The sequence below is a fragment of the Camelus bactrianus genome, chromosome 3 (genome assembly GCF_048773025.1).
Source record: "Camelus bactrianus isolate YW-2024 breed Bactrian camel chromosome 3, ASM4877302v1, whole genome shotgun sequence".
NCBI classification, from domain to species: domain Eukaryota; kingdom Metazoa; phylum Chordata; class Mammalia; order Artiodactyla; family Camelidae; genus Camelus; species Camelus bactrianus.
The window spans coordinates 38,208,914-38,234,677 of NC_133541.1; the positions used below are offsets into that span (position 1 = coordinate 38,208,914).

At 41.0% G+C, this 25,764-nt stretch overlaps 1 protein-coding gene and 1 pseudogene across 3 annotated transcripts in view; one reads left to right on the forward strand and one right to left on the reverse strand.

The window, feature by feature from the left end:
• Positions 1 to 25,764, reverse strand: part of ANKRD55 (ankyrin repeat domain 55) — a 255,412-nt gene that overhangs the window by 132,168 nt on the left and 97,480 nt on the right. The gene's annotated exons all lie outside the window — the stretch shown is intronic.
• Positions 13,672 to 14,967, forward strand: LOC105077799 (E3 ubiquitin-protein ligase RNFT1 pseudogene; annotated as a pseudogene).

Below are 25,764 nucleotides of genomic sequence, written 5' to 3' on the forward strand. Positions count from 1 at the left end.
AGAAATATTTGGAACATATTTATACTAAGCATTATTAGTCATGTATCTGAATTTCAAATTTAACTGAGAATCCTGATTTTTATTTGTTAAGTCTGGCAAGCCTAGCTGTGCTGTAATTCAACTGGTTACATGTCTGTCATTTATTTCCCACTATGAGCTCCTTAAAGGCACTTGTATCCAAGTAAGCAACCGGACTTCAGGCCTGATATCAGGCTCTTAGTCAGTAAACGTTGCCTGAATAGAAGAAAAAAGAAAAAAAAAAAAATCAAAAGAGCAATGAATATCACTGCTTGTCTTTTCCCATGTGGGAAAGTTAAAAAATAAAACTCTGGGCTTCCTGATAGGTACAGGCGATAACACTCCCTATACGAGTAGTATTTCAGAAGTCAAACACTGTTCCAAAATGAGGGATGACAAAATAGGGGCAGGATGGATGGATGTTTTCCAGGGTGGAAACCAAAAGTTATGTCTAACATATGGAATTAATAATAATAATGACAATGAAATAACATTAGCTATATGGAACCCATATTAATATACTTCCTGGGTATCCCCATTGAATCCCCACAAACCCTATGAGGCAGGTGCTCATTACAAGGGGCTAGACTCTTCCATTCCCCATTTTTGTGCCGTATCAGCTCTGGTTCCAAACACTATTTCATTTCCTTCCCAAAGACCCCACTGGAGAAGTTGACTCAGTAGGAGAATTGTTCAAAGCCCCACCTTGTAAACAGAAGATAATGCATGAAGTTGCCAGGTTTCTGCAAGGGACTTGGACTCAGTCCCATTTCTTCTTTGGGAAGCTTCCTTTGCCTATAAGAGATTCTCAGACTTCCACTTTTGTCTAAGTCTTGTGGACATAAAACTGCCTTGATGAAAAGTTTGCTTTAAGGGCTTATGATCCTGGAACATGAAAACTGTTTGAAGATGAGAAAGAGGACAACAGCATGCAAGATTCTGTATGGAATGGACCATACAGCAACCCCCCTCCACTGCCTTTCCTTGAGCCCATGGTGGGAGACCATTAAAAAAGCCAACAACTTGGGTAACAGCCCTTAAATTGATACTGAGTATGAAAGGATCCAATTGGCTTTAAATGTTTTGTTCCCCACCTAATTCCTGTTTCAGGTAGATTGTTTACTATAGAGACTACAGCCACTTTCATTATGGATGGTCAAGAGAGGACATGTTGACTAATGATTACAGCAGAGGTCTAATGTCCACGGTCCTAGTCTTGGCCCAACCACAGACTCACTGTGAAACTGTCCACGCTTACTCCTTGCGCTGCAATCCTGCCTTAACTAAACGGGAGTGAAAAATATCTTTCCTGGACCCCTTTGGAGAGTGATTGTTTTGGGGAGTGAGTGAGATGGAAAGAATGGGAATGAGGGAGAGAGATTCTAACAAAAGGCTGTTGTTGATCTGCTAAGTAATCAACTGGCAAATGGGAAGTGAGTGCTTATCAAAGCATCAACTCTGGGTCTGGGATGTGGGCAATAGTGTCTTGGGATATTTTTAAATGTGTGTGTGTGTGTGTGGCTTATCATCATCATCACCATTGTTATTATTTTGCTAAACCATTTAAGAATTAGTTGCAGACATTGTGACATTTTTACCCTTAAATATTTCAATGTATTTCTCTTAAAAACAAGAGCATTCTCCTACAAAGTCACATTCTAAATATCACATTGAGGAAATTTAACACTAATACAATACTACTATCTATTATTCACTCTATATTCAAATTTCCCCACTTGCCCTTTGTAGTTTTTTTTAAAAAAAATCTGGGACTGAGAATACAGAATCAAATACTGCATTCAGTGATTGTGTTTCTTTAGTTTCCTTTAATTTAGAACACTCCCCAGCTCCTCACTCTTTTTGTCTTTCATGACATAGAAATTTTTAAGGGTCTAGGCCAACTGTTGGGCAGAATGAACTTCAGTTTGATTTGCCTGATTGTTTCTATTTTTAGTTCTTACAAGACCTAATGACGCATCTCTACATCTAGCATACTTTGTTATAATTTAGAGCAAAGTTTTCACACGTTAAGTCTCCTCTCATTGTTTTGCATTCCCTGTTCAACTTGGAGATGTTTGTCCTCAGAGCAGCATTTACATTTTGTGTTTTTTATGTCCCTATGTGGAATAACACTAAAGTTTATTTGTAAGGGCTTCTGTGTGGTCATAAGGATGTACCTGAAGCATTTATTCTTGGTCTTGCTCTTGAGATTCTTTGTTTCAATTCAGAGAACAGCAGAAAATGTGTGGAAGAGACAGGAGGTGAGCACCAGACATTACTATCTCTTCTTGAAACACAGCCTAGCCTCTCCCACCTGGAAATTTGGAGCTTCCCATTCATCTCACATTGTGGTAACAGAAGGCACATCAATCCCGTGTGGACTTCCAGCTGGCAGAGCTGTCTGTGTCCACATGTGTCCTCCTGTCCCTGGTGTAAACCCTGCCATAGCCAAGAGAACTGACTTGTGCTAGTTCTGAGTAGCTACATATGGCTGGTATGGGTGAACTGTGAAGGGGCTTATGGTGTATTTTCTGGCCAGATGTCCTGGGGCCACTTAGCAGATATTGAGTTAGGATTTCCTAAAAGAGTGCTGGAGGTTGGCAGCAGGGCACACTGTGTTAAGTTCTGCCATCTCCAAGAGGGTCTTTGTGTCCATGCCAGCAGTCTCTTTCCTTCCTTTGCGCATTCTGTCCACATAGGGTGTGTGTTCTGTTGGCCCCCCTCTCCCATCACCAAGGAGACTGCTGGAGCTGGGTTGAGGAGTGCAAATGGTGCCTCGATCTTAATCCCTATGACATGTCCACTTGTTTCTTGCCCACAGAGCTGTACCTTACCTAGCAGGCCACTTACTGGAAGATTGGTAAGAAGGGGGATGGAATAGGGGAAAAATGCTCTCTGGTAGAACAAACAGTGTATGGTTTTGAATCACTCGGAAATTCTACCTTCCCATCCACTCCACCTCAGGCATCATCCTGTGCTGGATTCTGACAGACAAGTATGCTCCCCCAAAGGAAAACTGGGCACTTGCCACAGGACCTAGGGGCAAATCTGCACTGTTTATGACTAAATAGAGTTTTACAGGGGAAATAGAAAAGGACAATAGTGACCTACTACCACTAATGACCAGGCATAAAATACTCATCATCATAGTAATGACCACAGCTGCCATACAAAGGTTATTCTATTTAATTCTCCCAACATTGTGTTCAGTGGAGACTGCAGTTCCCATTTAAAAGATGAGGGCACTATATCACAGAGAGGTCCACCACAGCGATTCAGATGGTCAGTGGAGAGCAGGATTCTGACCCAGTGTTCTTCGACTTAAAAGTCCCTGCTTCTACCATTCCTCCCCAGTGCTCCCTTAAGGGACTTTGCTCTGCTCACTTGGTAAGTGTCACACTGAGTTTCCTATGATTTCTGCACCCAATCTCCTCACCACCTCCAATCTCATCACATCAAATTAGACTTAACAGCCAAAGGGTTTCTTCAGAGAGCAGAGCATTCACTTGGCCTAGGACTGTTGATACAAAGACAAGGAAATAAATACCTCCATGTAAAATTGGATTGTGTTTGTGTGTAAGATAAGTACATACCTTACATTAATGAGTCTGGATGATAGTATGGGGGTAGAGAAAGGTCAAACACAGCAATAATTGTTTTTTTAGCATCAATGCTTCTCCCAAACAACTCATTTCTAGAGCCAGGTCTCCAGCTGCTGACGTATTGAAGGTTATACCCACAAAGGGTCAGAAGATGGAATTGAAAGGGAGGTAATGTAAGAAGAGAGAGGATGCTCCCAAGTATATGAGGGGCAGCCAGAAAGGCCAAGGCTGCCTCTGTGCCTGGTGTGACTCCCAGCCCAGCAGAGCTCTGACTCTTGGCCTGTATATGGGAAGAGGGAGCTTGAAGCTGGAACAGAGGCCTGGCCAGTTCAGAGACTGAATCCCTCAACTGCTAAGGGAAAGAGATTCCTAGAGTTTGGAGCCTGGGAAGTTCATTAGAAGGATTTCAGTAAGGAAAGGGATCTCCAGGGCTATATTCATTTATCTTAGCCCTGTGTCTTCTGGATATTGTATTCCTATGCTCCAATCTGTGCAGCCAAAGGATTAAAAATATCATGTCTTTGCTTTCCATAGCATGTTAGGGATTACCCCAGGGACTTACCCCAGTGATTACCATCATCTACACATTATTGCTGGAAAACACTGAGATAATTTGAAATCTGTAGCATAAGTAAGAGGACAGAATCTCTCCATTTTCCATGCCTTTTCCAAAACAGTGTCCTAGGCATCCAAAACATCAAATTGTTATGGAAAGAGGCTCTGGACTCAGAGAGATTATTCAAATTCCAGATTTTCCATTTACACACTGTGTGACCTGGACGAATTTTCTCAGCCTTTCTGAGCCTCAATATACCCATCTGTAAAATATAAAAAGTAATGCCCACTTCTTGGGCTTGTGAGGATGGAATGATATAACGTATGCCGAAACACCTAGGCCTGTTCCCAGCATATAGTGAGAATTGGTTTCCTTCCTCTCTCTTCTTTCCTCATCTCCATTCTTCCCTTTTTCCTTTTGCCATAGCTCATCTTAGCACTTTAGAAAGGCATTATCTGTTTTTTTCCCTCTCTGGAAAAGGCTGTGCAAAGGAATGGGACATTCTCATTCTATCAAAACACTTGCTGCAGCTTAGAAAAGGGGACAGACAGCCCATCCCAGGTACACAGAGGCCAGGGAAGACCAACTGCACCAACAGAAGCCAAGTCATTTCCCCACCAGGCAGAACAGAGGGGCCTGAAGTTAAAAGAATAGGATATGTGTCTCAGACATCTGTTTCTGGTGGGGGTCCTAGCACTGATCCTTGCCTCAAGGATCTGAATGCCTAATTGCTGGAGGCAACTCAAAAGAAATTTAATCAATAGGGGCAGAAACAAATCAGTAGACAAGCTGGCCCAAATGAGACGCCCTCCACTAGAGTCCTGTAATTGCCTGACTTGGATTCCCATCAGACAAGATACCCAATGAGACTGGAAAGCTTTTTGTATCTGGAGTGAATAGAGATCTAATGTAGGAAACTTACTAGTAAGTTGAGGAAGGCAAATACAATGATGAAAATTTTAATGTAGCCCTAGAGTGAATTTTTATTTCTGTTCTAAAATTTCCTCAATAAATCTGTAATAATTTTGAAAAAGGAGGATGATAAGTATGACTGGTGGAGTAGAGGCAGAGATAAAGGGGAAGAGTAAGAGGTGTTCCAAGTTAGAGCTGTACATTTGATAATGTAGATCTGGAACTTCATGGTTTTGAGATGTAACTGCCTTAAAGTAATACAACCTTCTCCCCATCTCCACTGTGTGTGTGTGTGTGTGTGCGTGCGTGAATGCGCATGCGTGCATGTGTGTGTGTATCCAGTAAGCAGACTTGAAGGCAATTCCAAAGGAGGGGGTGTAAAGAATTTGTCATCAAAGCAGACCCCTTGAGTAAGTATAAAATTCACAAGGTGACAACTCTGAGCAAGACCCTCGCCTGAACGTACAAGTATCAGTGTGAGGGTACAGAGCACTGGAATCAGAGAGTTCACTGGAATCCCAAATCTTCCAGTTACAAACTGTGGCTTGGGGCCAGATTCTTAGTCACTCTGAGTTCTGATCTATAAAATGTAGAAAATACTGCTTACCTCACAGGATTATTTTGAGGTTTAAATAAGATGTTTGTATTAGAAGATCTGTTTTATTCAAAGAGCTAGACCCATTACTTCTGCGTATCTTTTTCCATGTCTTTCTCTCAACACTTCAAATCACTTCTAACATTCCTGTTTTGATCAATCAGCAAATATTAATCAAGCACCCATCATACATTCTTCCCCCAGCACAGCCTTTATGAACTCAAAGTGAAGGTCAAACGAGTGTTTCTGTTCTAAAGTGAAGAATTCATGGGGAAATATCAGGAGGTGGGTGTTAGAGGCAGATTGAGGCATTGGTGAAATTGGGCTCTGGTGAATTGCTGCCTCTCTTACTAGCATGAACTGGTTTCTTCCTAGGGGCAGGCACTGTTCATAGTCTACTCAATGCCATTTGCCCCACATTTCACTCCCTGATTTTGTAATAAATGGATTTGCTTTGTTATGGGGAAGGATAGGCCCCTCTTCTAACCTCAAGAGAGTGAGTCAGGCTTACTCTAAGCCCAGGGTAACCCCATTCCCCTTTGCCAGTGATTGGTTTAAAGGAAGGCTTGATTGAAGCTTTTGCTAAGAATTTTGCTTTCCTAGTAAAAGGCACAGATGTGGTTTGTGAAGTTCTTTTCTTTTCCTTCCATTTTCAAAGTGCAAGTGATACCTGAAACTGTAGCAGCCATTGTGGGGCCATGAGGCAATAAACACAAAGATAAAGAGAGAATAACCAAAGATGGAGAAACTGGGGGTTAGAAGACAGAAAGAACCTAGATTCTTGATGATATGATAGAGCCCTGAGCTGCTAAACTTCTCAGGTGAGATGTGTAAATGTCTGTATTGCTTAAATCACCCTTAATTCAGTTTTTTTGTTACTCGCAACTAAAAGCACTCCTATCTGATAGTCTTCCTTTTGAACAGCAGCCCTCCCTGAAGTGTCATACTGTAACCTTCCTCATAGTCCAACTGCTATCTTTGTTTCCAGCTGGCTGCAGGGGATCCCTGCTAAGGGATTAGCTGAACTTAAGGTATGTTTTCATCAAAGAGTATTTGCATTTTAGCATAGGATTTCTGGGACCAGAAAAATTTCATAGGGACAGAGGCATAAAAACCATGATGGTGGAATGACAGGTTGTGGGAAGGATACTTTGCAGAAGACTGAAAGCCTTAAATTCTGTACCTTCAATCTCACTGTGTAAGTGACCACTTGGTCTACCTATGTATGTTCCTCAGAGCCTTGCTTTACCTCATGCACCCTATGCACTCAAAGTGTGGTCCATCAGAAGTACTAGCATCATTTGAGGACTTTTAAAAATGCAAAATCTCGTGCCCAAGCCCAAACCTGCTGAATCAGAACCTGAATTTTAACAATGATCTCCAAGTGACTCACATGCATATTAAAGTTTGAGAAGCACCTCCCAGAAGACACAGAATTGCTAGAGTTAGAAAAAGATCAGTTTTCTAGTACCAGGCAAGTAGTTGGTAAGGTGCAATGTTACAAGGGAAAACTCTCATACTGTCTTTTTATCCAGCTGTAGAGATCTGGGATAAACCAGATTTTTTAAAATAAATAAGTATAATTCTTTCACAGTCATCTGAATATGGAAACCAGAACCATCTAGCACAACTCACTTGTTTCAAGATTACATCTTATTTCTGAAAGAGACATAAGTTATTCAGAAATTGAGAGACATCATAGAGATGAAAATAGTGGTGATGTGGTCTAAGGAAGGGCTTAGACTGGAGCCAGACATGTCCTCACAGGCTCTCAATTAGACGGCTTCATATGAGGGTCCAGCACTCCCTCAAAGACTCAGAATCTCATTATCAGCAGTGCCTGGTGATCAGGCTGTTAGAGTTATCCACACCAATAAAAATAAACATTAGTTTGCATGCGACACAAGAATGTAAAAAAAATAATAATTAAATAAAATATATAGCCATCACTAGGGCCGGAAAGCTCTCTTTGGCCTGGTCCAGAGAATTTGCTCCCTGTGACAAACTTCATGGTAACCCAAGTCATAATCAGAAGTCATTTTACTGATTTATCAGGAGACATCCCTAAATCAGGGACCAGAATTCTTGAAAGTCCCTACCATCAGTTCTTTTTTTACGTGGGAGGCAAAGTCAAAATGAGAAGGATGCTTTGTGTGCCTGGAATCATCAGGGGATGAAAAGAAGAGAAAGACATGCTCCCTCCCTTTGCAAAGTACAACTAGTGTGCTAGGATTTGCTGGTGGGTTGTAACCAGTAGTGAAGTCATCATTAGCAAGGTATAACTTAAAATTAAAGTTTTGAAAAAATAAACTCAAATTGGCTTAAAGACTTAAACATAAGACAAGACACTATAAACCTCTTAGAAGAAAACAGGCAAAACATTATTTGACAATCTCAGCAATGTTCTCCTAAGGCAGTCTAGCCAGGCAATAGAAATAAAAGCAAAAATAACCAAATGGGACCTAATTAAACATATAAGCTTTTGCACAGCAAAGGAAACCATAACCAAAACAAAAAGAGAACCTACAGAATGAGAAAATATTTGCAAAAGATGAGACTGACAAGGGCTTAATTTCCAGAATATATAAACAGTTCACACAACTTAATAAGAAAAAACAAACAACCCAATCCAAAAATGAGCAGAAGACCTAAACAAGCAATTCTCCATTAAAGACATACAAATGGCCAATAGGCACATGAAAAAAATGCTCAATATTGCTAATTATCAGAGAAATGCAAATCAAAACTTCAATGAGGTATCACCTTGCCCCAGTCAGAATGGCTATCATTCAAAAGTCCACAAACAATAAATGCTGGAGAGGCTGTGGAAAAAAGGGAACCCTCCTACACTGCTGGTGGGAATGCAGTTTGGTGTAGCTGTTATGGAAAACAGTATGGAGATTCCTCAAACGATTAAAAATAGACTTACCATATGATCTAGCAACTCCACTCCTGGGCTTATATTCAGAGGGAACATTAATTCAAAAAGATACATGCACCTCAATGTTCATAGCAGCACTATTTACAATAGCCAAGTCATGGAAACAACCTGAATGTCCATTGACAGATGACTGGATAAAGAAGTTGTGGTATATTTATAATGGAATACTATTCAGCCATAAAAAATAATACAATAATGCCATTTGCAGCAACATGGGTGGACCTGGAGATCGTCATTCTGAGTGAAGTAAGCAAGAAAGAGAAAGAAAAATACCATATAATATCACTTATATGTGGAACCTAAAAAAAAAAAAAGACAAACGAACTTATTTATAAAACAGAAACAGACTTATAGACATAGAAAACAAACTTACAGTTACTGGGGGTGGGGGGACAGGGGAAGGGGTGGGAAGGGATAAATTGGGAGTTTGATATTTGTAGATACCAACTAATATATATAAAATAGATAAACAACGAGTTCATCCTATTTAATACAGGGAACTATATTCAGTTTCTTGTAATAACTTATGGCTAAAAAGAATATGAAAATGAATATACGTATATTCCTCTATGACTGAAACATTATGCTGTACACCAGAAATTGACACAACATTGTAAATTTACTATCCATATACACACACACACACACACACACACACACACACACACACACACACAAACTGAAAAAAAAAAGAAAGGAAAAAACTGAAGTTTTGAAGCATGTGAATGATATGCTGTACTGGAGATCCCCAAGACTACCCTCAGGCTCAATGATTTGCTAGAGCTCAGAAGACTCAGAAACTGTTGTGCTCATAGTTATGGTTTATTAAAGTGAAAGGATACAGATTAAAATCAACATAGGGAAAGATGCATGGGGTGAAGTCCAGGATAAACCTGATGTACAAGCTGCCAGATGTCCCCTCCCAGTGAAGTCACACAGGGACACACTTCTTTTCCCAGCAAATTTGTGTGACAACATGTGTAAAGGGCTGTCAACCAGGGAAGCTTCCCTGAGTCTTGGTGTCCAGGGTTTTTTTTTTTTAACTTGAACAGGGTTTGAAGTAGGATCCCCAGTAACAAGGCTGTTGTGAGATTAAAAAAAAAATCACAAGAGCCGGAATGATAGCTGTGGATATGGAAAGGAAAAGAGACTTACTGGAACAATTCAGGTAAGAATCTATCGGACTGAACTCTAAGAATTTAGTAAAGAGTAATATGTCATTGAAAGGAATGGAAAAGAGGTTGAGAGTCACACATGTTCCAGGATTTAGAGTACAAGGTACAAGTGGTGCTACCATAGGATACCGCAGGGTAAATGGAAAACAGGCACTGAAGACTATTTGAAGAGGAGGGGTGGGTGGGGGTAGGTCAGAGATAATCCATTAGATTTGGAGAAGGTGAGTGTGAAATACCAATAGAATGTCCAAATTATGTCTATCTATCACAGCATTTAAAAAATGAGCCTGTATCTTGGGAGAGGGTTGTAGGCTTAGGAACCCTTGGCATCAAGATTCTGTGAAAATAAATAACATTTTGAATAGATATTTTCCCAAAGAAGATATACAGATGGCAAATAGGTGCATGAAAAGATGCTCAACATTGCTAATTATCAGAGAAATTCAAATCAAACCTACAATGAGGTACTACCTCATACCTGTCAGAATGGCTATCATCAAAAAGTCTACAAAAAATATTGGTGAGGATGAGGAGAAAAGGGTACCTTTGTACACTGTTGGTGGGAATGTAAATTGGTGCAGCCACTATGGAAAACAGAATGGAGGTTCCTAAAAAAACTAAAAACAGAACTACCATATGATCTAGCAACCCCGCTCCTGGATATATATCCATAAAAAATGAAAACACTAATTTGAAAAGATACATGCACCCCAATGTTCATAGCAGCACTATTTACAATAGTCAAGACATGAAAGCAACCCCAGTGCCCAACAACAGAAGATTGGCTTAAGACAATGTGGTATATATATACAATGGAATATTACTCAGCCATAAAAAAGAATGAAACACTGCCATTTGCAGCAACATGGATGGACCTAGAGAATATTATGCTTAGTGAAATAAGTCAGAAAAAGACAAACACTACATGATATCCATTCTATGTGAACTCTAAAAAAATAATACAAATGAATGTTTATACAAAATAGAAATAGACTCACAGATTGAGAAAAGAAACTTATGGTTACCAAGGGGAAGAGGTAAGGGTGGAGGGATAAATCAGGAGTATGGGGTTAATAGATATAAACTACTATAAATAAAATAGATAAGCAACAAGGATCTACTGTATAGCATAGGGAATTGTATCCATTATCTTGTAACAACCTTAATGGAATATAATCTGCAAAAATACTGAATAATTATGCTGTGCACCTGAAACTAACACAATATTGTAAATCAACTATACTTCAATTATAAAGGAATGTAGTTGGAGACGAGAGGTTGACTTAAGAAAGAAGTGTGAGGATGCCAACATTTAAGTGACAGGCAAGGAAGAGGCATCAGAGAAAGAGAAGAGAAGCAGAGGCGAATAGAGTTGGAAGCCAAGGCAGCAAAGGGAATTCAGAAGTCTGACATGCCCTTGAGAAGGCAAGTAGGATGTTGGGACAGAGACTGCTGAGTCTGGCTGGCAGCAAAGATAGCCAATCCTTCATGACCTTGAGGGGGACATTGGCCAGATTCCAGGGATTAGTGAATTAGTGAGTACCGGGAAAGCAGAGAACAGAGCCTCTCTCCCCCATGCCTTTGGGAGAAGCAGGAACTCTTGTGGAAGGAGATGGTTGGGTGGGAGGGGCATTGACACGACACAAGGGAAGGCAACCCAAAGCAAAATGCTGATCGAGTAGGCACCCCAAAGCTTCGAAGCAAGCTTAGAAAAGCAAGTCTCCCAAAGGCCTCAGATGGTGACAGCTTTTCTTTCTCATGAAGCTGGGGCAGCTACTTTGATAAGGCCCCTTTAAAAGTTAGGGATACTGTGAACGTCCCTCTGAGACCACAGGGAAAATGATCCCACAATCAATTATCATCTGGGTGCTACTCGCTCCTCACGGAATTTGGCGGGTCCTTGGGTGCTGCGTTCCAGCTTAGGATCTCCACCCTTCAGATTAAAGAGTCATTACAACTCTGTTTATTCTAGAAAAGATTAATGGTTCCCCCTCCTCATTTCTCAAGAACAGACTTTCGTCTGTACAGAGTCATTAAATATATCAACTCAACCACTCTGGCTGCAAGATTACAGATACAAAAATCAACCGATTTTGACAAAAAACAGCTGTAGTTTTTCTTATAACTTTGAGTCCACAATCACATGTGCTTAGAGACAGATATGGAATGTGACTGGTAAAGTTTTCATGATAGTCAGAGAGACACACGACCTCCACCCTAGTCAGCAATCTTCCCAAGACCCTCCAACAAGTCACCTTCACCAAGATGTCTCTCAATGAATTCATACCAAGTCAGTTTAACTCATTTCAGTCTACTCTCATGAGCTACTACTTTGAATAATGTGGAACAGGAAAGATGAACAGGAAGGAATATTTATGCTCAGGAAGTTTACAGTCTACCAGGGGTGCGTTAAACAAAACCCACTAAAAACTAAGACTGATTGTGGTAGAGGAGTTTGAGGAAAGAGCATAGGAAGACAAGCTCAGTCTCAGGCAAGACTTTCTGGAGGAGGTGGTGTGGGAGTTTACCGTGAAGGACCTTGATGTGGGGGCATTTGCGGGGGTGTGTGTGCGTGAGTGCCCGCACACAAATGCACAGGTACACACAGGTGTGCGGGGGCTAATTAGAAGGAAAGTGAAATGTTCCAGGAAAAGGTCCTTTATGAGGTAAACACATGGAGCAGAGAATTGCAGTGCATGGGTAACATGTGGGAAAATCAAAGTTGGAGCAGGTTTTAGGTCCAGACATTCATAAACTTGGATGTGTGTTAGATTCACCTGGGAACCTTGTGACAAATTCATCAGCCCAGGCCTCACCCCTGGATTTTACGAGCCAGGCTGCTGGGACTTGAAGATGTTAATGATTAGCCAGGGTCATACTGCTTATTAATTAGTAGCTAAACTAGCTGGAGAACCTGTTTTCAGGGAAGGACAAGTTATTTTGTTAGTTTTTTTGCTTTTGAAGGGAACTGAGGTATAAGATTTATAAAATGAGTTATAAGAGAACACTAGAGAAGCAACTTTGACTCAAATTATGGAAAGATTGGGTGAAAGGCTAAGGAAGTTGGAATATTTCTATCAGCCCACAGAGTCACTGAAGATTCCAGAGGGAGAAATGACATTGTCAAAGTAATCAGAGATGTAATCTAAGAACAGAAATGGTGGGTCACCTTGTTGACTGGAGATAGAATCATAACTGGCTTAGATATTCCATACCTTCCCAGGCAGCTAGGCCCTCCCATCCTCATCTGAAGCATGTTCCTCTTGATGCCCACAGAGGCCAAGGTTTTTCCCCCTTGCATAAAATAATAAAATATCTACGAAAAAATATCACTTCATCAAGTATCTTTCAAAACAGCTCATTAAACCCTCAGAATGCAGAGTCCATGAGAGGAATGTAAACACTCATCTAGTTCCTGGCCCAAGGACAACATATGCATATCCTCCCCACCCACCTCACATGGACCATCTCCATGGTGGGAGTAGCAGCTACAAGTCCACGCCTGAGGACAAAGGGGGAGCAAAGGTAGGGGACCAGAAGAGCAAATCAGGAGCCTGGTCTACAGATGTCAGGCCTCTCAACAACATCATGGGCAGATGAAGAGCCAGGGGATCTGAGCTGTGCTGCTCCTGGAGGTCTGGGGCTCTGGGGATCTGGGACCTATTTATGGCTACCTTGCTTACTGCAAACTGAAGGAGAGGGAGGGGAAAGGTACTTGAAATTTGTATTTCCTTTAGCTCAACAGTTACTTATACCAGGTAATATCAGCCTTGGAAAGACAACTACTCAGGCCTCCAAGAGGGGCTGGAGTTGCAGGTCATGGGGTTTGAAGGTGATGGCCCTGACTGAAGGCCTCGAGGCAGCATCTCCCGCTGTTCCTGCAGTCATTGCCCGGGGCTCCGTCCACTCAACGTCATGAGAGGAGACAGAACCCTGAAGCAAAGAAATTGGACCACAGAAAAAGTATTCAAGGGTCATGCAAGCCAACTGTAGCCAACTGCATAGTCCTTCAGGAGCTGCAGGCAGTGAGAATGCCTCAGCCTTCTGATGTGTCCAAACAAGACTGACAGGAGAAGCTTCATGTCTTTATTCTGGAGATGTTCATATCTAGATAAACTCCATACCTAAAGAATGTGCTGAAAATCCAAGCTCCAGAAATTCAAGGTCAGGTGTCCAGAGCTGCACTCGTGGGTGTGGTACACACATAGGCAATGGTGTTATTCCTACAATGAAGCAAGGCAGCCTGATGATACTGACACGGAGTCTGGAGATCATGGTAGTATCTCCTCCTCAGAATTCCAATATCTCTTCAAGTGGTTGCAAAAAAAGTCTTCCATATATTTTGATTCTGATTATTATGCAGCATATAACAGGCATTTCTCTCAGAATTGAGCTGTTTACATCTTCTGTATATGCAATCAAAAGCATCGTAAACCAGGTTTTTCTAAGAGAAAGGTGCTCCAAGATTCAGTGTGCTTGGTTACTGGTATTCTTAGCAGGATCTTCTGTTCTTTTACGTTACACCTTTCAGTCTAAGTCACTTTATCACAGCTTAATATTTGTAAATTCTACTTTGGACCATTCAAGCTTCCAGGAAGTACTTTGGATTATCTCAGTTATAGGCTTCATTCTGGAATTCCTCTTCATGGGCTTGAAATGCCTTATTTTATAGATGCCTTCTTTCACCATGCCTTTTAAACCCAAGGGTTACTGTTAAGTGCTTTCAGAAGAATTATGTCAGTATTACTGAACTTTTGTTCACATACTAGTTTGGCTTTGTTACTTTATAAGCTATGGGGAGTTTGGTAATATAACTAGATGGAGTCTTGGGGTAGTGCTGGTTTTACTCTACTTCATACTAAAACTTCTGGACATTTTTGACATCTTAAGAACTTTCAGACAGGTTTTGCAAATATGTTTTACATGACGAAGTTATGGAGTGGCTGCCGGCAAGAGACAGTGTTTCAGATGTGGATGGTATTTGTTTGATATGTCAAGCTGAATTTCAAAAGCCAGTTCTTCCTATCTGTCAGCATATATTTTGTGAAAAGTGTATTACTTTATGGTTTGACAGAGAGAAAACACACCCGCTGTGCAGAACTGTGATTTCAGACCATACAAACAAATGGAAAGACAGAGCTACTTCATCACACTTTCAAATATATTAAGTTCTAAACTTAATATTAAGGACACAAAACACAAATTTCATTTGGTTACGAGGAATATTTATAAAGACATTATAATGGACTTTCAGGGCTAGAAGTGTAAAAAAAAATGTTTCCAAATGGTTTTAGAGTATTAAAATAAGACATGTGTAGTCCAATTTATCAAAAGATTGAATGAAAGAACGCTATATTTAAAAATATACACAAGTAATGTTCAACCTAATGCATATGCAGTATTTATTCTATCTTAATTATTTGACAGATGATTGCAGTGTTAAATTGTAAATATGTTTTCTTGTTAAGCTGTGGTATATTTATACGATGGAATACTATTCAGCCACAAAAACTGACAACGTAATGCCATTTGCAGCAACATGGATGCTCCTGGAGAATGTCACTCTAAGTGAAGTAAGCCAGAAAGAGAAAGAAAAATACCATATGAGATCACTCATTTATGGAATCTAAGGAAAAAAAAACATAAATACAAAACAGAAACAGACTCATAGACATAGAATACAAACTTGTGGTTGCCAAGGGGGTGGGGGGGGGAAGGGACAGACTGGGATTTTAAAATGCATAATAGATAAACAAGATTATACTGTATAGCACAGGGAAATATATACAAGATCTTGTGGTAGCTCATAGCGAAAAAAAAATGTGACAATGAATATATATATGTTCATGTATGACTGAAAAATTGTGCTCTACACTAGAATTTGACACAACATTGTAAAAAAAAAGAATAAAGACAACTGAGCCTGGGGGGAAAAATAATTGTAAATATGTTTCCTTGTTAATGTTACTAAAATGACAATTGCATAATTAGAACTAGTGGTTTTAGAGGAATTGAGGTATTCTTTCCTGACATTGTTTTCAGAATAAAGAATATTCTTCATAATACTTTAAGATACACATCATCTGAAAATAGAATTTTCTTTATCATTGACTTTTATAATTCCCATTTGAAAAATTCTAAAAGGGTTCATAAAATTTGTATGTTTAAATGAAAGTTCTAAAATGTTATATTTTACCTGTAATAATCAGATTTTCTAAGGAAGATTAATTTACTAAGGATGAAATATTTTAATATTGTTTTATTCTCTGTTAGTATGATTAGCAATCATTGAGAACAGATAATTTAAATCCCTTTTGTTTGTGGACATCATACATACAGTCCTGCCATCAGCTTTATTGTTCATGATCTTGCTTTTTATATAGTACCATGGACTATCTTGAAGTAACTATTTAAAAAATTCACATGGATTAAAAAAAAAGGACAAGACCACCACTTGGCCTCAATAGCTGATCAATTCATGTATCACCTGCTTCCTTGTATCTTCACCATGGGGAAAATTCTCCTAACCTCTACTGCATAATTTTTCCTCCTTCTTTTGTCTTCTGGAAGGTATAATATAGTTTCTGTGAAAAATTAAACAAAGACATGCTAAGTGGAAGTACTCCTTATAGAAGAAAGCTCAAGATTATAATTAAAATGTTGGTGGTGTTATTGGATGCCAGAGAACAAAGATTAGCCCAAAATAACCCAGAATGAGAAAGAACTTCTTAAAGAATTATCTGCACTATGTATCAATCCATCTGCATTTTGTGTGAAAGGTAGAAGGTCAGAGGTCACATACTTTTCTGTCACACTGTGTTTAGAGACAGTGTTTCTCCATGGACATGCTATTGGTAATGCAGAAATTCTGTGTTATGTAGAATCTCCCCACAGTGTAGGGCACCCAGTATCCCTAAATGCCAGCAGCACTCCTCAGTCTGGAAAAGCTAAGTGTCTGGAGCACCACTGCTCCAGTGTTTCAGAGTGCATTGCATAAATTATTTTCTTGGATCAGCATAATGTTTCAAAACATAGTAACATCTTTACTCTTCAGAAGATGAATTGAGGATTGAAAATGGACTGCTGGCTTTTCCACATGGCTAGTGAGGGCTGCTGCTGGCTTTAACCCCAAGAGGCTGACTCTAAATTCAGTTCCTTTTCTAAAACCTTGTGCTGCCTTTCAGTGGAGGCAGAGACTTAGACTTGATCTCAGTCCACTAGTAAACACATGCAACTGAATTGCTGTTGTTATTGTTTATATTTCTAGCTATCTTCTAAGAAGCATTGGTTTTGTTAAATAGAGGACACTTTTCTGTGAGTGAGATCCTTGATGGAAGGTTAGAGGTAGGAGCTAAAGGAATTGGGTTAGATTGCTTAACAGAGGGAGTTGATCATGGAGCTCATAGGGACAGTGAGGGAGGGAGAGAAATAGAAGAGTCATTGGGAGGCCTTTAGTTATGCAACATGACCCACCTATACACTCTTACCCATGAGTCCCAAACCTTCAGTACAAAATTTTACTCATGAAATGCTTAGAGAGTGATTTTTTTTGGTATAAAATGGCAAAGGGTTGAGAGTTACTCCTGGGTTGAGAGAGGCTGATGCAGAGACAGCACATGTGGACCCAGAAGCTGGAGGCAGGAAGGACCATAACATCTGACTGAGACTTTGTGAGCACCAATTCACATCTGAGTCACAGGCAATTAGAATGAGGACCCAAACATTGCTGGGTTCTAAAATACTTTCAGGTATTATAGGGAGGAGAACCAATCTGTATCAGAGATAGCTTGAAACTTTCCCAAAGGCAATCTAAAGATCTGTCCCTTCATTTAAGAAAATTCACAGAATATTTGAAGTGACTGACTACTTCTCAGACTAGTCAGGACCATAAGGGGAATAGAGTTAAAATTGGTGAATGTGGGCTATGAGGAAGACTCAGGAATAAATTCTTTGAAGTTTATTCAGCTACTGGCCCCAGAACTGTCACTTCCATAAGCAGGGAGAAGCCAACTATTCCAGGTCATTCTCTGTAATAAACACAGGATTGCTTATATAACTCCAGATTTCATGAAAATGACAAAATGACAGAGAATGATTGAATCCACATATGGAATAAGGAATAAATGTTAAGCATGATTATTATTCAATTATGATGATTATACACTAGGATTCTCATAAAAGCATTCAGTTTTTTCTCAATAAAAACTTGGTGAAATCTGGCTTGAAGTCCTTTGGACACACCAGTCGGTTCTTGCTCTGGTTTGCTGCTTTCTTGTATTCAAGACCTTATTACTGCTTGGAGAATGTTATCTTTGTATGTGCACTAATCTTTCTGTGAGAAGCAGGTGATGGTGCCTCTGGGTGCCTGCCCACTCTGCACCCAAGTCTCACTGAGACCTGTGCCTGAGTGCTGCCCCCTAGAGGTTCTCTGATGCACTGCCCTGCAGCCCTCGGGAGGATGCTCATCCACTTTAGGCCAATGGGCACCTCCAAGGCCCCCAGTGTTCCAAATAGTTCATAGAGGGGAATAAAAGAAAAACTGCTACTGATGATGAATTCCATGTTACCTTCTTCAGGGAAGTACCCCAATGCTTCCAAACAGATCTCTCAATTCTCCCTCACAGTCCCAATCATCTTGTTCAAACTCTTGCCCCAAGGCAGGCTTTGGCCTGACATATCCCAGACACAATTAATCAGTGATTGACTCTTGTTTAAATAATAATAGAAAAATCAGAAGGGCATTGTGTTCTTTGAAGATGAACTTGATAGGCATGAAATCTCAAAAGACATTTTGCTGGGATGAAGCCTGGGGTCCTCAGTGGGCCTCTCCCTGACTCCCTGGGCAGAGCTGGCCATCCCAGCCAGCCCAGAATGGGGGGAACAGTCTACCCAGCTTCCACTCATTCCTCAGCGGCCCTCATTCCTCATCCTGTTTAGAATCCATCGTTTTATAAGGAAATGCCACAGAAAAGAGCATAGCTATTGCTTAAGCAGGCAATTCTCATGGCCCCAGAATTTAAAAGGGTTCAGAAAATATCCTAGAAATCACAGTAACAGGGTGTTCAGGGACATGTGTAAGGCCCACCAAACAGCTTCATTAATTGAATAAGGGATATTTATAGAAGGCAATCAGAGACCCAAAATTCCAAGGAAAAAAATACAACCTTAAGCTAAACATCTTTATCTAAATAAACTCTCTATATTGCGGGTGAGTCCTTTCTGGACTTTGAAGCATGGATTTGAAATTTGCATGGCATGGCAATTCACCCAAGCCAACTGGCCTTTCAGTAAATATGAAGTTTTTCTGGTAAGTGTCACTAGCCTCCAGCCATTAGATATGGGGGAGACTGTACGTTCCTTTCCCTACAACCTTGCTACCAGGAGCCATATTATAATGAAATGTAGTTTTAGACAATATTATGACAACACCTGAACATTTATTCACATTAAGGCTCAAAAATAGTCTTAAGTGTGCTCTTCAGCTAGGAAGGTCCCACTCTGTACCCTTGGGCCCTCTGTTCAGCATTTCCCATAAAAGGCTTAACTGAATTGGGGGCAAGCACATTCTGATGGCAGGTGTGGCCAGCTTTGTGCTGGGTCAGGCACAGGGTGTCTTGTGAAGCTAAGGAATGCAGGGTGAATTGGGAAGTCCACATGGCAAATGTGAACCATTTGTACTCAGCAAGCTGGGCTTGCCAGGTGCTACTACCTCATCCAGGAAAGGGCAGTTGTTTCCATATGACACTACTAACCAGCCACCTTTTTGAATACTACTCATTTCACCAATTAAAAACTATTTTAAACATCCCTTATGCTAACTAATCAATAAGCCTCCTGGTGTGGATTTAGTTCATTTTATTTAGGATACTAAGTGACCATCTTAGATTCTGGCTAGGGTACTTCATCTCTTGGTTAACCACCTCTGGAAGGCAGATCCCCAAAACAGGATATTCTAAATGCTAGCCAACTGCTCTTAGAGAATAGAGTAATTTGTGCCTATAGCTACATCACAATGTTTATAAAGTCCACACAGACAATATAGCACATGGGAACAGTGAAAAGGCAACAGAGAGTAAGAGAGAGTTGGAAGCAAGAGAAATGGTCTTAGTTGGCTGACTTTCTGCTTCGTGTTCAAGAGCATGAATCCTGCCTCAGTAGGTGCTGAGTCCCATGTAAGGACAGGCTCTCTTTGCTGGAGACTGATTTATTTTACAAGAAATAAAGCTTGATTGGGCTGTTTCTAAAACTTTTTGTTTTGAGGACCAGAATTTCACTGGCCCAGAAGTATCAAGAATAAATCAGACAGCTGTATTCAGAGCTTCCAGAACCTTAGAAAGAGAATTTGAGGCAAGGGTCACAGAAATGCGCCTATTCTTCAATTCAGTTCTGCATCTCTACTTTCCTCTGTTGCTGCTGAAAAATGATGAAAAACTCTAGTAGAAAAACATCTAAAGGTGAAGAAGCATATTTCAAATGTGTTAGTGAAATTCCATTGACTAAAAGAAAAATGTTACTGGTGAATCCTGCTTGAAATGTAAAACTTTACCAGTTTTTTAGGCCTTCTCCCTAAAGTATAAAACCATAGTTTTTGCTGCCTCAAATTCTTTATAGAAAAATGTGAAATATAAATGAAAAAAAAACACAGAGGTGCATGTGTGCACATACACCCACAAAAAAACCCTGTAACTCTCACTGATACTTTATTTTCATATAATGTTTAAAAATAAAGTCAGGCAATTGAAATCTTAAAATAATTTCACATTAAACTTTGACAGTTTTAAAATGATGTCATTCATCAAACACCCAGCAACCTAAACTTTGAGATTAAATCTATTATTTAGAACATAATTCAATGACTCTTTCCCATTTTAAGTCCTTTTGGAAAAGATGGGGATGGAAATACTTACAATAATAACAGAAAAATAATGTAATAACAATAATTATAAATACATCAATGCCTCAGTCTTGTGAATAACTCAGCCAACCTACAAGCACTTCATTTTGCTAGACTTTTTTCCAGCAGCTTTGATCTCCTAAATTTTGCATGGCTTCTGAAAAATGGCAGAAATATATCAAGATGTAATACAGAAGGTAGCAGAGGCAAGAACAGTGATTGGGTTTTTGGTTTCACTGAGCTGAGACATTAGTAGGCTCTGCCATTAAGCTACCTGTTGTTAGGGTAATTTCTCCAAGCATCAGACTCTTTAAAAAAGAACAAAATCCCTATAGCCAGAGGGGCAAGATATGCACAGATAATGTTCAGGCTTGTGTGGAGATCTGTATGGGGCAGACTCTATTGCCTGAATGATATGGAGGAAGAGCCCCAGAAAAACACTCTATCTTCAGAATATCTCCCTCATTACCTTGTTGTGGTTGCCAGAGCTTCTACCATTAAAGATTTCATTTGTTGGTTTTAAGATAGTGATATTCTAAGTCCTTTAGGCTGCCAACACCCTTCCTTTTAATAAAACTTTATTTGGAGGCCTAATAAAACAGGTGGAAGCAGAGATGCTGTAGCTAAAGTAGGTGACCCAGTGGATCAGTCCTTCACTCCCTCTGAGACTCATCTGCAAACTTCTAGGGCTCAATGAAGCATGATCTGAAAAAACCACTGGGTTAAGACAGAGCTTCCCAATTGATGTGCACAACAGGGTAACAGAAGCTGGGAGATGTCAATTCCTTCAGCCCTTAAGGATGGGGAGGAACAGGGGGTGGGTAGATGGTTTGGTGGCCAAGCTCTCTGTGGCCCATTGTTTCTCACTTTATTTATCACAGTGTCTGGGAACATTATTATCATTTTCTACACATTCCAGACATGAAAAAATGTTGGAGAGCACTCGGCTAGGGCATTATGCTCTGATAGAGTTTATCACACCAAATTATTACTGGTTATTAACACCTTAGCATGAACTTTTCCCTGCTAATTCTCTACAGAAAGCAAATATACATTGTGCAAATCTGGGTAGGGGAGATGATGGAAACATGGGTCATAAGCCAGCCCTCTCAGGAAGGAAAGAATTGAGTGAGAGGCCACAGGAGATGGCTGGAAGTGGGATTCTGGATGGATTAGAACCAAAAGGTACAAGACTAAGACAAGAGGAAAAGGACACTGAGAAAACTTTCGAGGGCTCTGAAGTGAAGGCCCTGCTCAACAGCACAGTGAGGACCAGCCCTGCTCTCCTGGGCGTCAGGTCTGCCCGCCAAGTCGGGATCACCACGCAAACACAGATTTTACTCCTAAGAGAGATTTTCCTCAAGGCAAGTCCGCTCACTGGGGAGACCCAGAGAAGTGGATTAGAACTGGAAGAAGGCAGACATGAGTTTCGAAAGAGCTGATGAGTAATTCCAAGTGGGGACCTGTCACAGAGGAGGCAGGCCCCGACAGTCCCTGACTGAAGAAACAAAGCTGCTTCCCACCTCCTCCCTCCCAGCGTCCCGTCCTCTCCTGTTTCTCAGCTTCCTTTCCCATCGTTCTGACTCACACGTGTCAGCTACTGGAGCAGCTCCCCATCTCCCAGCCCTCAGAGACCTCATTGTGAGCAGTTTCTTCTCATCGCTGTCCACTTAGTGTTGGGCACCAATCCAGACACGACCCACTCTTCCAAAGGCGCCCCCTGACGTGCAGCTTCCTGGCAGGCACCTTCTACAGGCAAAAATGATTTGCCTCTGAGGACTGATGCGCCAGACGGACAATCCGAGGTTTATGGTTTTCCAGCAAGGGGTTCACAAAGCCTTGCCAATTCCCCTTTTGCCATTGGCCAATTCCCTTTCACTGGCTCTCCCTGCCTGTCATCTGCTTTGTCAGCCAAATCCCTTTTCATTTTTCTCAGCTTCATCTTGGACTCAGGCCTAGTAAGGCCTGTCAAGAAGATTCCTGACGTATGAAGTTTTAGGTCCCTTCCACCGCCATCCAGAGAGGCGTTGCCTGTTCCTCACCTCTGTGATGTTTCAGGAGGGCATTTCCATGTCTAAAGTGGAGCATATTGGACCAAAATACCAGGTGAACAGTAGCACATGTAATTATTTTCAAATGAAAATTTAAATCAAAAGATGTAATGAAGCAATGGAAACAGAATCTTCAGGAGAGATTCAGGGGAAGGGAGAAACAAGTGGAGGAAAAACTAAAATAGAGAACGTCCTTGTAAAAAACTGAAAATCTCTAGGGAGAGTCAAAAATTACACCAAAAATGGTCGTTTTGGAATCAGGATGCCTTAATTTTTGTCTAAATTCACTCATCATCCAAGTCTTTATTCTGAATATTCTGGGCCTGTCCCAGATTCATTTCTTTTCTTTTTACCAAAAATCGCTCATTATTTCTCAGCACGATCTCTCAGTGTTAGTGAAGTATACTTGCCATCGCTCACACACAATTTACTGGGTCCACCGGATGGACTTGCCAAATGTAGTTATCTTCCCATGGTATGACCTTGGTGGCTATTCGGAGTTTTGTTTGTTTGTTTAGTCTAATATTTATTGAGGCTTACTAGGTGCCACACACATTTCATGGTTTACCTCATTTAATTCTCATAACAACTCTGTGAGATAGGTATCATTATTGCCCCCACTTGAGGATAATAACAGATGTGGAAACAAGCTGAGAAAGCTCAAGACACTTGCTCAAGGACACAGAGTTATTACTGAGTCACAGAAACAGAATTCTAACTCAGCTGTGAACCACAGAGCCCAAGCTCTGAACCACAACGCTCTCATAGTCTCCTTTGTTCAAAGAGTTTAATGTATGAGTTTAACGTTTAAACTATTTGCAGTTTGGGGGTAGTTGGCCTCAGAAAATACAACTCGGAAGCCCACTCCTCCTCAGATCAGTGGGAAAACCAACCTCTCTCTTAGCCGATGCCCTTGAGGCAGGGACTAACAAACACTTCCCCAGCTCAAAGCTCCAGCCAACAGGGTCTGCGGAGGTTCCCTCCTTGTACAACCAGAGCTTCTCCATTGCTGGCGTGGCTGGGCTCTGCTTCATGTTGGCCTTGAATCAATGCAGATCCCTCCTCGGGCTGCAGCAGTTCTTCAGGAGGAAGAAAGGATGATCCCTCACTCCTCACCCTTTGGTGTGAAGGGTTCCACACCAACCCCGGCCTGACTAAGAGTGGTGCCCTCTTAGATGTGCTTACATAGCCACACCTCGAGGCTCCAGACTGCCCCCCAGAGGACAGGTTTCTCCGCTGTTCTTTTCAACCAGCTGGCTCAGAGCAGGGGCCAGCTCTCCCTCCTGTCTTATACTTCCCTCAAAGTATAGTTTTGTTTCAGGGGCTTCCTTGCCTTCCTTGTCCCTGGGTCGTGACTGTGGTCACCCACTGACCCTTAGTTCACTTCAACAGAAGTGAACTTTGAATCTCAGAGAAGAGGTATTAGGGTTTAGTCCCTTTCTTCACAGATCCCCCAGGTTCTCAGGCAAGTTTGTACACACACCCCCAGAAAAGTTCAAGCAGCACTTTTCAATAGTCTTAAAAAATACTCAAGCTTCACCTTTCTCTGCTACAATCAACTCAATTCTCAGGGGTAGCCTAACTACTTCACTGTAACTTTGCTTCTGCCATTTAGCTCTCAGATTAATTTTAGCCTCATGAGCAACTTGGAGGCTTGAACTCTTTGAGCCCCTCCACCGCTGTTAGCTCTCCTCAGAGCCCAGTGACTGGTCTTCACCAACTAGAGCCCTGGAACAGCCTCTCTGTTCCTTTTGTCCCTTTTTCCTTTTCTTAGCAATTTTGGGAGCAGGGATGAGCAGCCCATTAATATTGGCAAGGCTGTTTGGGATCTTCAAACGAGAGATGTCAAAGGCAGGATCCTGTGGGAGTTGTAATTATTTTATTCTCAACCACCCCTGAAGCCTTTCTGTACCAGACCTCTAATCTCTTAATATTATACTGTAGCTGAGTCATATTTCCAACTATCTAGCTTCATCTGCATCCCCAAGGGACCCGGGAGTGTAGACTGGAGACTTAGGGTGAGCCTGGGAAGATTCAGAGGTTTTAAAAGGAACTGATTAGCATAGCATTTGGGAGAGATTCTCTTCCTTTCTCTGCTCTCCTTTTATCTGATCCCAATTGGCCTCAGAAGGCCAGCCAGCTCCCAGCCTCCTGGCCCAGCTGCTGCTCCCTGCTGGGGCAAGTAGGGGCATCAAGCTGGGGAGGATGTACTGTTTCTACCCTTTGTATTCATCCTACTCTTACCACATCCACCATGGTAGGTTTGCATTGCTGAGGCTGGAAGGCGTGAGGATGTTCTTTCCCCTTTGGGTTCTATGTTTTGAACTCAATAAACTGTCATGAGAAGGAACAGACAAAAGTTACCATGTCCTAACTGACTTCTATTGCCAGGCACTTTACATTGTCTTATTTACTCCTCACAAGAAGACTACAGAGATTTTTTTCCATTTCCCCGCTTAGGAAATTAAGGATGAAAAAGGAGCCCCTAGTAAATAACTTACCTAGCAAATGATGGAGCAGGAATTTGAATTAGAGGTCTGTGCTGTTCCCACCACTTCACTCTCCCTACCAGGTTGTAGGTCACATGGCCTTCCCTTGGGCGAGTTAGCCAAAGCAAAATCAGCATGCTTTTCTAATTGATTATTATTTTTTCAATCAAAAATATGAAAAAAAGATAAACCTAAGTATTATATAATATTATAATGTCATTTCAAAGGATGATAACTAGTTTGAAAACAAAACAGTACTTCTCAATGTAATTAACTCATTTTCTCTAAGTTTGATTTTCTCTCACACTTGAGTAAAACCTGAATTTCTAACTCATTTTCACAGTTTTGATTTGGGACCTCCTCCAGTTTGTCTATAGCACTAGAATGTTCTGCAGCTTCAGTATCACCATCATGCTGTCAGCATCTCTATAGGAGTTATTCGATGGTGGGTAAATGCAGAGACTACAGAGCCAGGCTGTAGGCTAAAAGCCTGAGTCTGCTACCTATTGAAGGGCGAATCAGCTCATCAGA